This window comes from Capricornis sumatraensis, chromosome X, assembly GCF_032405125.1.
Source record: "Capricornis sumatraensis isolate serow.1 chromosome X, serow.2, whole genome shotgun sequence".
Classification (NCBI taxonomy): Eukaryota; Metazoa; Chordata; class Mammalia; order Artiodactyla; family Bovidae; genus Capricornis; species Capricornis sumatraensis.
The window spans coordinates 73800628-73811460 of record NC_091092.1 but is presented as its reverse complement, the minus strand read 5'-3'; the positions used below and the strand labels follow the sequence as shown (position 1 = coordinate 73811460).

The 10833-nt window shown below is 36.7% G+C and overlaps 1 pseudogene; it reads left to right on the top strand.

The window, feature by feature from the left end:
- The first annotated feature begins 1602 nt into the window (after nt 1-1602).
- LOC138071760 (alpha-1,2-mannosyltransferase ALG9-like) overlaps nt 1603-10833 on the top strand; it is a 41860-nt pseudogene continuing 32629 nt past the window's right edge.

Sequence of the window (10833 nt, the reverse complement as noted above, 5' to 3'; positions counted from 1 at the left end):
CAATGGAAAAATGACTATTCATTGTAGAATAATATGCTATGAAATATACACTATCATATATGGCCAACAGTAATACAAGGATTTAGAAAACAACTTAGCAATAAGTCTTTGATAGTCTCTTGAATAATTCTGCATCTTTTTATCTACACAAATAAAATAATTCTAAAGAAATAACTTTAATCACAAGACATTGATCTATGAGCTATTTACAATAGTTAAAAAAACTATGAATACTTAAATGTATAATAATGGCTAAACAGTCATGCCTAAGTCATACAATATCATATCAGGTATTTAAATTCCAAAAAGTTCAATTACAATATAAAAAATACTTCATGCTACAATGTTTAACAAAAAAAAAGAACTGAACATGAAGTATAATCACAACTATTTTTCAAACTAAATAAAAATCTTGCAAAAAAGTACACTAAAAATATTAATGTTAACCTGTATGATAAAATTATAAGTGATACTTTTTCTTCTACATTTTTGAAATATTATAAATTCATTGCATTACTCCTAAGTGCATAGAGATATAGGTTTTAAATTAAATAGTAATTCACAATTGACTTTTCACTGATCCAACAGATTTTCCACACTTCATTTACTACAAGTTTACTATTCATTCAAGTATGTCTACTAACTTATGTCCTTATTCAAGTAAAATTATAAGAAGTCCTTTCAACAGCTGGCAAGTATTAACTATGTAAACATATAAAATAAAGCCTAATTTTCTATAAACTTTGTATGCCTTGATTTTACTCTCAAATGTGATAAAGGTCCAAACAGGTTGCTGCTATGCCAATGAATACCAATCAATGGAAAATCAAACAGGGTAAACGGTGAATTTTTCTTAGCCCACACTGTCTCGGGTTTCCTTACATAACCATGACAAATTTTAACATCCATTTTATACACACTGGCCTGATTTAAACTTCATGAAAACTTTATTACAGGGAACCAAGGCTCAGAAAGGCACTTATACCTGTACAGTGAGGGGCTGTGCCTGGCCCAGTCTTCCAGCCAGGAGGGCCCACAGCCTCTTCACCCTGCTCCTTCTGCACTACCAGGGTGGGTGGATGTTGGATCTTCACCAGACTTAAATAGATGCCCCAGCTCAGGTCTCATTTTGCTAGTGAAGAAACCCTAGAGTACAGGACATATGGGAATAAAGCAGGACAAGTCTGGGTACCAGAAGGATCTACTGCTTTCAAGTATCTGCTCTCAACAAGGTTATGTGCTGCTCTCCAGAGCAACATCTCTGACTGTGATGAAACACTCAACTACTGGGAACCAACACACTACCTCATCTATGGGAAGGGGTTTCAGGCTTGGGAATATTCCCCAGCTTATCTTTAAGATTCTTATTGGAGAAGGCAATGGCAACCCACTCCAGTACTCTTGCCTGGAAAATCCCATGGACGGAGGAATCTGGTAGGCTACAGTCCATGGGGTCACAAAAAGTTGGACATGACTGAGTGATTTCACTTCAAGATTCTTGTATTTTACATTTTATAATGTCTACTAGCTTTTGTGAGCTATATATGTGAACTTTACTTTTACAAGGCTGTGTGTAAGAAGTTTGGGTTGCATGTGCATCAAATGTTAGCCTTCTTGGTTCTCAGCCTGACATCTTTTGCTCATTATCAGCATTCCTTCCTAGAAGTTTCTGTCTGTACATTACCTTGATAGTTATGACTGGCTGGTATATGGACAAACTTCCATTAACATACTTGGATTAGCAACTGGGGCTATCTTAGGCTGGCCATTCAGTGTAGCTTTTGGTTTACCTATTGCCTCTGATTTGCTGGTCATGAAACAGGTTGGAAGAGTTTCTTTCATTGGTTGTTGGTTGCTCTAATGCTCTTTCTGGTGACTGTGGTAGTCACTGACAGCTACTATTACAGAAACTTGGTGACTGCACCACTTAACATTGTATTGTATAATGTCTTTACTCTTCATGGACCTGATCTTTATGGTACAGACTTCTGGTATTTTTATTTAATTAATGAATTTCTGAATTTTATTGTAGTCTTCACTCACTGACATTTTTTATAGAATACCTACTGCAGAGATTTCATGATCAGAATTTAGGAAACTGACACTGGCTTACCTGGTGGCTCAGACGGTAAAGAATCCAGCTATAATGCAGGAGACACAGATGACATGGGTTTTATCCCTGGGTTGGGAAGATCCCCTGGAGGAGAACATAGCAACCCACTCTAGTATCCTTGCCTGAAAAATCCCATGGACAGAGGAGCCTGGCGGGCTATAGTCCATGGGGTCGCAATGTCAGACACGACTATGCAACTTAAAACTTGGTCCCAATGTATATTTCATTTATAATTTTCTTCATCCAGCCTCATAAAGAAGAGAGAGTTCTCTTCCCTGTATATCCATTTATATGTCTCTGTGGTGCTATCGCACTTTCTGCACTTCTGAAATGTTACCACTTCGTGGTTCAGCAATACCGCCTGGAGCATGATACTGTTTGACATCAAATTGGCTGGTGTTAGGAACACTCTTCCTGTTTAGACTCTTACCTTCTTCCTGTTCTGTGGCACTGTTCAGAAGGTATTATGGGCTCCTTGATTTGTATCCAGAATTTTACTGAACTGCCACAGACCCAACCATCCACACTGTCCCAGAAGGCCAACCTGTTAATGTCTGTAAAGGAAAAAAATGGTATAGATTTCCCAGCAGCTTCCTTCTGCCCAGTAATTGGCAGCTTCAGTTTGTTCCATCACAGTTCAGAGGCCAGTTAACAAAACCTTTTGTAGAGGGAACACTGGCCTACAGATTGTTCCTGCTGATATGAATGACCAGAACCTAGAAGAGCCATCCAGATATACTGACATCAGTAAATGCTACTGGATTTGGACACCATGAGAGTAACAAACTAGGAGCCAAAATATTCATCCAATAGAGAAGAATGGATTAACTTGGCCTACAGACCATTCCTTGATGCTTCCAGATCTTCAAAGTTCTGTGTCTCTTCCTGTCAGATCAGTACACAGTGCATGCAAACTACACCATCCTCAAACCCCAGAAAGCAAAACAAACCAAAGAAAAGTGGAGGTTAGCACCATGCCTATGGCCCCAAGGATAATCATCTTGTTAAATGGTGATTCCACAGACAGGACTCTCTCCAGGTCATTGCTTGTAATATGTGTAAAAAAGTCTGTCTGATACAAAAAAAAAAAAAATGCAATAAGCATTTAGTAAAAGCAAATAAAATAACTTGCACTTGTAATGGAAAATCAGGAATTCTATCTCTAATCAAAGCCAACCCTATACTGCATTCTTTAAGAGAAGTGAAGGCATAGTGACTAATTAACTTAATGAACAGGAAAAGTAGTTATGCTAATAGATAATTCTCAAAACTCAGAATATTTCAAAGGAATAAGGATAAACTAAGATGTCCACGAAAGTATTGATACCTTCAATTACTATAGCATACTTCTCCAAAATTTTTCATCTTTGTTCATTACTTTATTATTTTGCATATATTAATTTTTCATTTAATTTTTGATAAAAACACTATGAATACATTAAATTACCTAAGTTCTTTAGTTTTACTATGCATGATTAATCCACTGAGCTTACCATACTAGCCTTATTTGGATGCAGCAGCAATTAAACATAAGGTGCTAACAGTAAGAAAAACAAATCGTTTTAAACTCAATTTCTGAAACTTCCAACTGAAATTGGAACCTGATTCTCACAAAGATCAAGCCCTGAAAGATGTTACACAAGCATTCCAAACAAAGGAGAGCATCCGGAAAAGCCACAGTTACATTATTTCACATGGGTTCATTTATTTTAAAAAGCCAAAAACAAACAGAAAAAAACCAGTGAGCTACAAAAAGTAAGCAGCTTAGAAGTCTCACTACTATACTCACAACAAGAAAAAAGATAAATTGAAAATCAGTAAGTTTTCTTAGATCCATTATAGAACTGAGGTCACAGGTTGCTGTTTAGTTACTAAGTTGTATCTCTTTTGCAACCACATGGACTGTAGATTGCCAGGCTCCTCTGTGCATGTAATTTTCCCGCAAGAATACTGGAGTGGGTTGCCATTTCCTTTCCTAGGAGATCTTCCCCACCTGAAGACTGAATTTGTGTCTCGTGCATTGGCAGGCAGATTCTTTACTGCTGAGCCACCAGGGAAGCCCAAGGACACAGAACAAATCGCCAAAAAAGAAAAAAAAAAATGGAAAGCAGGCAGATACAGAAAATCACATTTTTATCTAAAGTGAGAACACTTCAACAGTAACTGATGAATTACGGGAGGCCAAAAAGGATTAGCCTGAGAGTTAAAAAAATAATCCTGGGTTCCCAGTTGGAATGGGAGGCACACTTTGCTGTGTTTTACCTACAGGAGTCCCAAAAGGTTTTCAGGTTTTCATGAGAAAGATCTGAGGGGAAAAAGTCCTACTGCACCTTAAGTAGAAGGAGGAGAAAGTAACCATATTAAAATACGCCCAGAACATTCTCTTTTTAACAAAGTCATGCTCTCAAGGTAAACTACTACACCACAGCGTTCTCTACCTGGTGGAAGAGCAATTAGACAACCTCAGCCTCCTCCAGCTTTCCTACCTCGCCTAAGCAGGGAGGGGAAGGGCTAAGAAACATTTCTGAAGGTCACAGCCCAGGGACAAGGGCCTACTTTAAAAAAAAAAAAAAACATGATTCATAAGATCTGCTTCCCTCTCCAACTCCTGGGATTTAATATAAATAAAATAGAATTACAAATGGGAAAGCTATAAGATACGAATTCTGTTTAAGAAGGAATTCTTAAGAATACCCAAAGACAAAATGGAAGGAAAAAAAAAAAAAAAAACCTAAAACAAGGAAACTAGAAGAAATAAAGGCTCTGGCATAAACAGCTACAGCACACTTTAAACACAGCCTCATTCCTTGCCATGTTAACATAAAAGCTCACACTAAAAGCCTGACTACCTCATTTCTTATTACATAAAGTGATAAAGATAAAGTGAAGTCGCTCAGTTATGTCTGACTCTTTGCGACCCCATGGACTATAGCCTACCAGGCTCCTCCGTCCATGGGATTTCCAGGCAAGAGCACTGGAGTGGGTTGCCATTTCCTTCTCCAGAGGATCTTCTTGACCCAAGGATCAAACCCAGGTCTCCTGCATTGCAGGCATATGCTTTGCCGTCTGAGCCACCAAGGAAATAAAAACATACATACCTGCATACTGTTAAGATGGTGGATACACACACACATATATATATATACACATATATAAATATATACGATCCTAATAGTTACTCAAAATCACATTTTTCCAACTACAAATGAACTTCTGATCTATGCTCCCTATAATTTTACTTTGCCATTAGGAGCCAAGAATACAACAGTGAAAAAACTACTGTATTCACAAGGGATGAAAAGTCAAATATCAACCTGCCTGAAAAGCAAGCCATTCACCTGTGTAAAAGTGGTATACATACAGCTTTCAAAAAATTACAAGTCCTACTTAAAGGCAAGAAAAAACACAATGTAAAGTCACAAAGAGAGCATTAGAACCAGACTCAGAGAAGACAAAGAGTTTTGGAATTATCAGATAGGTAAATTTTAAATAACTATAACTAATACAATAAGGATTCTTAAGGGATAAAGTGAGCAGCTTGCAAGAATAGATGTGTAATGTAAGCAAAGATGAGAAATAAAGAAAAGAAAATGCTACAAATCCAACACACTACATAAAAAAGAATGCCTTTGATGGACACAGCCAATGAAAGAATCAGTGAGGCTGAAGAGGAAACAGTGAGGATATGTCAATATAAACCTTTTGAATGGAAATGCAAAGAGAAAAAATAAAAGGGAACAGAAAAACTAACAACTGTAGGACAATTACAGAAGTTGTAGCATAAATATAACTGAAATACAGAGAAGAATGAAAACAGCAGAAGAAATGTTTGAAATAAAAGAATGGTGGAAAAGCTTCCAAAATTAATGACAGATATCAGAGAAGAAGGATATCAAGCAGTGTAAATACTAAATATCTACATCTAGTTTTCTCATATGCAAACAGCAGAAAAACAAAGCCAAATAGAAAAATCTTTTAAAAAGCCAGGAAAAAAAATATTATCTATAGAAGATCAAGGATAAGCATTCGATCTTACTGTTGCCCGAAACCATGCAAGCAGGAACAAAGCAGAATGAAATACCTCACCAAGCTAGAATAATGTATCCAGTAAAGTGATTCTTCAAAAGTAAAAGAAAAATAGACTTTCTCAAACAAAAACCAAAGGCATTTGTTGACAGTAGCTTTTCCCTGCAAGAAATGTTGAAAGAAGTTCTACAAAGAGAAAGAAAATTATACAGGTCAGAAGTACACACCTACATAAAGAAAAGAAGAGCATTAGACGAGAAATAAGTGAAGGTAAAAGAACATCTCTCATGTTTCTTACCCTTAACTGATTTAATAGTCAACTGTCCAAACTAGTAATAGCTAAAAATGCATTGGGGGATTATAGCTTATGGATAAGAAGAGGAATTGGAAATACTGTTATAAGGGATCTACACTACTTGTGAAGGGGTATGCGTGTGTGCTAAGTCACTTTAGTCATATCCGACTCTTTGTGACCCTATGAACTGTACGCCGCCAGGCTCCTCTGTCATTAGATTCTATACAAAATACTCGAGTAGGTTGCCATGCCCTTCTCGTGAAGTGGTATAGTGTTATTTAAAAATGGGCTGAGCCTAGTTTATAAATGTATATTGCAAACTATAAGGCAATCAATAAAAATGTTTAAAGAAGTATTATTTATAAGAGGAAAGAAAATGAAATCATAGAAATGTTCAATTAAAACCAAAAGACAAAAAGAAGATAAAGAAGAAAACGAGCACAAGGAACAAAGTTATAAACATGGCAGGTATTAAAACAATTACATCAAAATTCGCTTTAAATGTGAATGATCTAAATTCACCAACTAAGAGTCAGAGAATGTCAAGAACATGAGGTGGATATAGTAAGATGTCAGAGTTGACTAAACCAAGACCCATATATATGTTGTCTTTATATATATTTAAAGACACCACTTTAAAGACATTGACTATAAATAAAGGGAAGCTAAGGGAAATACAGAGTTATTCTTTATAGGGTATAGAGGTTCAGTTTTGCAAGATGAAAAAGATCTGGAGATTGGCTGTACAACAATCTAAAAATGGCAAAAATGTACATAACAATATTGAAATGTAAACTTTATGTGTACCTTATCACATTTTTTTAAAACAGAAAATGGATGTCTATCCAAGTCCTTGGTATACTTTCTAACTGAGTTGTGTTTTTGCTGCTGAGTTGTAAAATTTCTTTATATATTCTGGAAATTGAACACTCGTCAAATAAATGATTTGCAAACATTTTTTGTGTGGATTGTCTTCTCACTCTGGAGACTGCTTTAACACACAAATTTTTAATTTTAATGAGGTCCATATTATCTATTTTTCTTTTCTTGCCTCTGTTTTTAGCATCTTATTTAGAGACACTGATGGGCTCTATACAGTCAGCAAAAACAAGACCGAGAGCTGACTGTGGCTCAGATCATAAACTCCTTATTGTCATATTCAGACTTAAATTGAAGAAAGTGAGGAAAACTACTAAACCATTCAGGTATGACCTAAATCAAATCCTTTATGACTATACAGTGGAAGTAAGAAAGATTTAAGGGTCTAGATCTGATAGACAGAGTGCCTGATGAACTATGGATGGAGGTTTGTGAAAGTGCACAGGAGACAGTAATCAAGACTATTCCCAAGAAAAAGAAATGCAAAAAAGCAAAGTGGCTGACTGAGGAGGCCTTATAAATAGCTGTGAAAAGAAGAGGAGTGAAAAGCAAAGGAGAAAAGGAAAGATATACCCATTTGAATGCAGAGTTCTAAAGAATAGCAAGGAGAGATAAGAAAGCCTTTCTCAGTAATCAATGCAAAGAAACAGGAAAACAACAGAATGGGAAAGACCAGAGCTCTCGTCAAGAAAATCAGAGATACCAAGGGAACATTTCATGCAAAGATGGGCACAATAAAGAACAGAAATGGTATAAAGAAGCAGAAGATATTAAGAGGCGGCAAGAATGCTCAGAAGAATTATGCAAAAAAGATCTTCACAACCAAGATAATCACGATGATGTGATCACTCACCCTCACTTAGAGCCAGACATCCTGGAATGTGAAGTAAAGTGGGCCTTAGGAAGCATCACTAAAAACAAAGCTGGTGGAGGTGATGGAATTCCAGTTCAGCTATTTCAAATTCTAAAAGATGATGCTGTGAAAATACTACGCTCAATATGGCAGCAAATTTGGAAAATTCAGCAGTGGCCACAGGACTGGAAAAGGTCAGTTTTCATTCCAATCCCAAAGAAAGGCAATGCCAAAGAATGTTCAAAAACCACACAACTGCACTCATCTCACATGCTATCAAAGTAATGCTCAAAGTATTCCAAACCAGGCTTCAACAGTATGTGGACCATGAACTTCCTGACGTTCAAGCTGGTTTTAGAAAAGGCAGAGGAACCAGAGATCAGATTTCCAACATCTGTTGGATCATCAAAAAAGCAAGGGAGTTTCAGAAAAACATCTATTTCTGCTTTATTGACTATGCCAAAGTCTTTGACTGTGTGGATCACAATAAACTGTGGAAAATTCTATAGGAGATGGGAATACCAGACCACCTGACCTGTCTGTTGAGAAACCTGTATACAGGTCAGGAAGCAACAGTTAGAACTGGACATGGAATAACAGAGTTGTTCCAGATAAGAAAAGGAGTATGTCGAGGTTATATATTGTCACGCTGCCTATTTAACTTATATGCAGAGTACATCATGAGAAATGCTGGGCTGGAGGAAACACAAGCTGGAATCAAGATTGCTGGGAGAAATATCAATAACCTCAGATATGCAGATGACACCATCCTTATGGCAGAAAGTGAAGAGGAACTAAAAAGCCTCTTGATGAAAGTGAAATTGGAGAGTGAAAAAATTGGCTTAAAGCTCAAACGAAGATCATGGTATCTGGTCCCATCACTTCATGGGAAATAGATGGGGAAACAGTGCAAACTGTCAGACTTTTTTTGGGGGGGGGGCTCCAAAATCACTGCAGATGGTGACTACAGCCATGAAATTAAGACAGTTACTCCTTGGAAGAAAAGTTATGACCAACCTAGATAGCATATTGAAAAGCAGAGACATACTTTGCCAACTAAGGTCCGTCTAGTCAAGGCTATGGTTTTTCCTGTGGTCATGTATGGATGTGAGAGTTGGACTGTGAACAAAGCTGAGCGCCGAAGAATTGATGCTTTTGAAGTGTGGTGTTGGAGAAGACTCTTCAGAGTTCCTTGGACTGCAAGGAGATCCAACCAGTCCATTCTAAAGGAGATCAGCCCTGGGATTTCTTTGGAAGGAATGATGCTAAAGCTGAAACTCCAGTACTTTGGCCACCTCATGCGAAGAGTTGACTCATTGGAAAAGACTCTGATGCTGGGAGGGATTGGGGGCAGGAGGAGAAGGGGACAACTGAGGATGAGATGGCTGGACGACATCACTGACTCAATGAACGTGAGTCTAAGTGAACTCCGGGAGTTGGTGATGGACAGGGAGGCCTGGCGTGCTGCGATTCATAGGGTTGCAAAGAGTCAGACACAACTGAGTGACTGAACTGAACTGAGTGAGGATGTGGAAACATTGGAACCCTCATACACTGCTGATGTAAATATAAAACAGATAAGCAGTATACTCTGTGAAATAATACAAAACTGAAAAAGTTTTGACAGCTCCTCAGAAAGTTAAACACACAAAAATTTATATGCAAATGTTGACAGCAGCATGATTCATAATAACCAAAAAATAGAAACTATCCACTAAATAAGTGAATATTTTTCAGCAATATTAATGAATAAAGTTCTGAGTCATGCTACAATATGGATATACCTTGAAAATATGCTAAATAAATGTATTCGGTCATGAAATATCACATCCTGTATGGTTCCTTTCATAGGAAATGTGCAAAATACACAAATCCATAGTGATAGAAAGTAAAATAGTGGTTGACAGGATCTGGGGTAGGGATATAAGGGAAAATGAGGAGTAACCACTAATTGGCAGAGGATTTCTATTGAAGTGATGAATATTGTAGTGAAGGCTATACAGATCTGACAGTACACCAAAACCACCAAATTGTACTCTTTAAATGAATGGACTGTAATATGTGATTTATATCAATAATTTTTTTATCTTTTAAAAAGTGACTTGGACACTGACTGCGTTGTTTAAGAGATCTTCTAACAACAATTGCACTAGAATTTAGACCTTTCATATAATTTTTAACATGAACAAAAACTAGGAAAAAAACTGATTCACTAGAAATTTTAACATGATCTGAGGATATTACTTCAATTTCTTTAGCTTTAAAAGCAGTGATTAGAAAGTAATCAATATGTTAATGCTTGAATTCTTTGGTTCAGCACAGATTATAAAACTATGGGATGGAAACAGAAATTAAATCTCTCAACTATACCTTTTTTAAACTAAATCTGTCAAACCAGATAATTATTTTGGTGCTTTTGAGGCCAAGTAGCAGTGAACAAGGATTGACAATATTAAAAATGAGGTAGAAAAAGCACAAGTTTCCTCTACCCAGGATCTCACACTAGAATATCAAGCCTTTCATGGAGCTCTGCTTTATGAAAAATTCCACATTTACTATTAAGAAAAAAAATCAAGTGTCCACATTTTATGTCCACACAGAGCACAAAGTTTTACAATAGGGTTTTACAATCTCTATTCTCTATGATAAGATATTTTTTGGTTGACT